Genomic DNA, 3,970 nt, shown 5'->3' on the forward strand with positions numbered 1-3,970 from the left:
ATGTGGTCCACTGGAGAAGGTAAAGGCAATCCACTCCAGTATTCATTCTTGGAGAACCCCACGGACAGTATGAAAACACAAAAAGATATGACAATGGAAGATAAGGCACCCGGCTTGGAAGGTGTCCAGTATGCTACTGGGGAAGAGCGGAGGGCAGTTACTAATAGCTCCAGGAAAAATGAAGTGACTGAGCCAAAGAGAGAATGACGCTCAGCTGTCAATACGCCTGGTGGAGAAAGTAAAGTCACATGGGAAGACTGATTATTTAAAGCCTTTATTTATTTATTCATTTTATTTGGAGGCTAATTAGCTTACAATATTGTAGTGGTTTTTGCCATACTTTCACATGAATCAGCCATGGGTGTACATGTGCCCCTATATGCAAGATAGCAAAACAGACACAGATGTAAAGAACAGACTTTTGTACTCTGTGAGAGAAAACGAGGGTGGGATGATTTGAAAGAATATCACTGAAACATGTATATTACCATAAGTGAAATATATCATCTGTCCAGCTTCGATTCATTAGACAGGGTGTTCAGGGCCGGTTCACTGGGACAACCCTGAGGAATGGGATGGGAAGGGAGGTAGGAGGGGGGTTCAGATAGGGGACACATGTACACCCATGGCTGATTAAAGCCTTTTGAAAATATTGAGCCTTTGAATCCACTCATGTTTGATGTCTCTTTTATTTGGTATTCTGTTTGTTTCTTTTACACATGAGCCAATTAGTTGGGTTTCTTAGCTTTGGAAGCAAAATTATCTTGGTGGTAAAAAGGGTGCTAATTGTGAAACACATTTGAAACATTTCTAAAAAGTGGAGTTTTGAAATTTCCTCAATAAGAAAGCAGCACATAGTTTGTGAAGCAACTGAGAGTCCTGTCAAAACCTACGAATTTGTCTTCCTGAGGCTGAAAGACTGGCTGAAATAAGAAATCATATTCAACCCTATTGGAGCCTCTTTTTCTGTCACAGATCAGTGTTACAAGTGTTAGGTCCACAGCTGGAGCCTTGTAGGGGTGTGGAGAGAAGATTTTCCACATTATTTTCTTCTAACCTGGATTAACTGAGTTCTCTATGCTTTATGCCATTTTCAGTAGGAACACTACATGAAAGTCAGAGCTGGGTAGAACACATGCAGTTGATGAAGGTCTTATTAAGACTTGCAGAAATGCTGGATGTGGTGATGTCATGCTCTCCAGGTCTGGGCTTAGGCCACTCCACAGGAGTGCTGGATGTCTGGGGAAGCAGATGTCTCTCCTTCTTCTGCCCTCAGGTCCTTTGACTCTCCTGCCCACCTGGAGGTGGTGCGTGGAAGGTAGACTGCGGACCCTCACCTGCCCTCAGTCTCCCACCCCTTCCTCAGAGTGTGCACAGGCCTGGGTCCACTCAAACCTTGGCACTCTCCACCAGCAGCCCCAGTGCCTGTCTCGCCAGTGGACCCACCCACGGTGGGGGTGGGGGTGATGCAAAGTGGGCTCTGTCATAGTTTCAGAGTCAGTGCAGTTGTTTTCTGGCCTTGACTGCAAAGGCACACGCAGGCCCTACTGACACCCACACTGCAGAATCCCAGTCCAGCTGCAAACTGGCATCACTTGAAGTGCATCTGTGGGACTGAAAGGGGGCCTAAGGATGGGGGACCATGGGAGTCTCGGTGATTAAGCCTCCTCTAGGGGTCCAGGAAGGAGTCTCAGGGTACCAGACCCCACAGCTGCCACACTTTCAAAGCCTGCTGTGACCGCTGGTGCCTATGCTGTGGCCTCTGAGAACACCTCAACCTTGTGTGTGTGTTTGTTGGCTAGGGGTGCAGTATTTTGTTTTTGGACAATTTTTTTTTTAATATAGGAAAAAATACTTGCCATATTTAAATGAAATAATGAAATGCATTGTAGTTTTTTGAAATTAAAGAATGTACTTATCATTTTGCTGACAGAAAGCTCAAGGTTCTATTACTTTTAATAGATGCCAAAATCAGAATCGAAAATATAGTCCAAAGCTACAATCCACCATGAGAAGTTCTATATTACATTTAAACATGAATAACTCAAGAAGCAGTTTAAGTAAAACATTTGTTTCAGTTAACTTCTGTTCAGCATAATAGTCTGAGCTTGTAGGTAAAAAATAAAATCATGCTCAGCATTCATTTACAGAAGTATAGTGAGTAGACCTGGAATTAGGATGAATCTGGCTCTGTAGGAATATTCCTGAGATCCCCTCTTTCTAGTGCATAAGATTTGTCAATCTTTGCCAGAGATGTTCATGAATGTGTTGCTTTCCGTCCTAGACAGATTCTCATTCTATGTGATTTCAAGGTAGGGGAGCCTTTGATGGAATCTAAACATTAGTTTTTTCGGTTGATGTCAACAGCCTCAATGCCAGGTTTCTTTTTAAATATTGATTTTGTTAATGCTCATTGTAAGAGAGTCTTTTAACCCAGAAATATTTTCCAACTTTGTAAGAAATGGAAGTGAGTGGAAGTTATCAATGTTCCATGACAGAATCAGTATCAGAAATAGTATCACACAGATGAAAAGACACCAGAATGTGCTACCAGAAAGCAAAGCATTTTTCATTGTTTTTGAATTTGGAAGGGGCATTGTCAGAAATTATTGTCATTTGACCTTCTGACAAAGCAATATGAACAGTTTAACTTGGGAAATACTTAATTTCTTACAATTTCACATGTACTAACTTTCCCTATAATTATTATTAGGAAGTGGTGAAGGCAATCTTTGCCAGTGTTTAAAAGGAACCTTTATTTTTATTTATTTGGCTGTGGTATGTCTTAGTTGCAGTATTAGAATCTAAGTTGCAGTAGGTGGGATCTAGTTTTCTGACCACGGATCGAACCAGGTCCCCTGCACTGGGAGGTTAGAGTTTTAAATACTGGACCACGAGGGAAGTTCCTCTGCTAGGTTTGTATGTATGGTATTTGTTACTCTTCGTGCCCCAGGGTAGGCATTAATATTATCCTCACTATATGGATAGGGAAACTAAGGCTCTGAGAGTTGAAGTAGCTTTCTAAAAGTCCAGAGCTAATAAAAGCAGATAAGATAAACTCATGTCTGAAGAACCCCAAATTTTCCTTGCTTTTTAGAAAAAACATGTCATCTCCTTTATGAAACTGACTCACATTTTGGTATAGAAAGGTGGAGGATTTAGAAAGAAAACTGAGAAATGATTTAAAAGAGGGGGATGTGGTAATGGGCTTGAGGGAATAAGGACCTAGAATCACGTTTATTTTACTAGAAACCAGGATCAATTCTTTTGGAAATTTTAAGGATTCTCTCAGCTCTTGCCACTTCTTCATATTTGCAACATTTTCTTTATTTCCCTAAAATTATTAGAAAGGTGTGAAAATAATAAAAAAAACATTGCATTAGTACTAATAGAAACCAGGAAAGGACAGGAAAGGCACCTGGCTTCTGAATAAAGGTGTCAGGTGGAAGGGGGAGGCAACAGGAGGTAGAAAGGAGATACATATTCTGGCCCCCAAGCAAAGAACAAAGGGAAAATGTCTTCTAAGAAGACAGTCTGGGAGGAATGCTGCTGGAAGTTTCAACGAGACATCGGTCTTGGATGTTTATGGCCCTCAAATTTCAGACTCACAAACACCCGGAACGAGACATGACACTTAGAAACTAGATGCTGATTATTTTATTGGTAAACTGAAGACAGATGTCTTCCAATGTCATCGCTTTCTGAAGGACTGGTATCTTCATACTCATGCTCTGAAAAGCAAAAGAGGATATTGACACAAAGTGGGCAGGGGGTTTCTAATCCTTGAGGATAACAGTGAAGGGAAGTAGCCAAGAGCCCACATTTCCCTTCTCTTCTTCTTCCCTCTCCTGTTTCTTTACAAATTTCTTTTGATTTGTCATTTTTATGCACCAAGTGGATAATGTGGTCTAGAATCTTGCTTTCAAGATAAAAGGTTGTTAGTAGCTTTTTTATCTCTTGGTTACTATTT

The sequence above is a fragment of the Budorcas taxicolor genome, chromosome 5, assembly GCF_023091745.1.
Source record: "Budorcas taxicolor isolate Tak-1 chromosome 5, Takin1.1, whole genome shotgun sequence".
NCBI classification, from domain to species: domain Eukaryota; kingdom Metazoa; phylum Chordata; class Mammalia; order Artiodactyla; family Bovidae; genus Budorcas; species Budorcas taxicolor.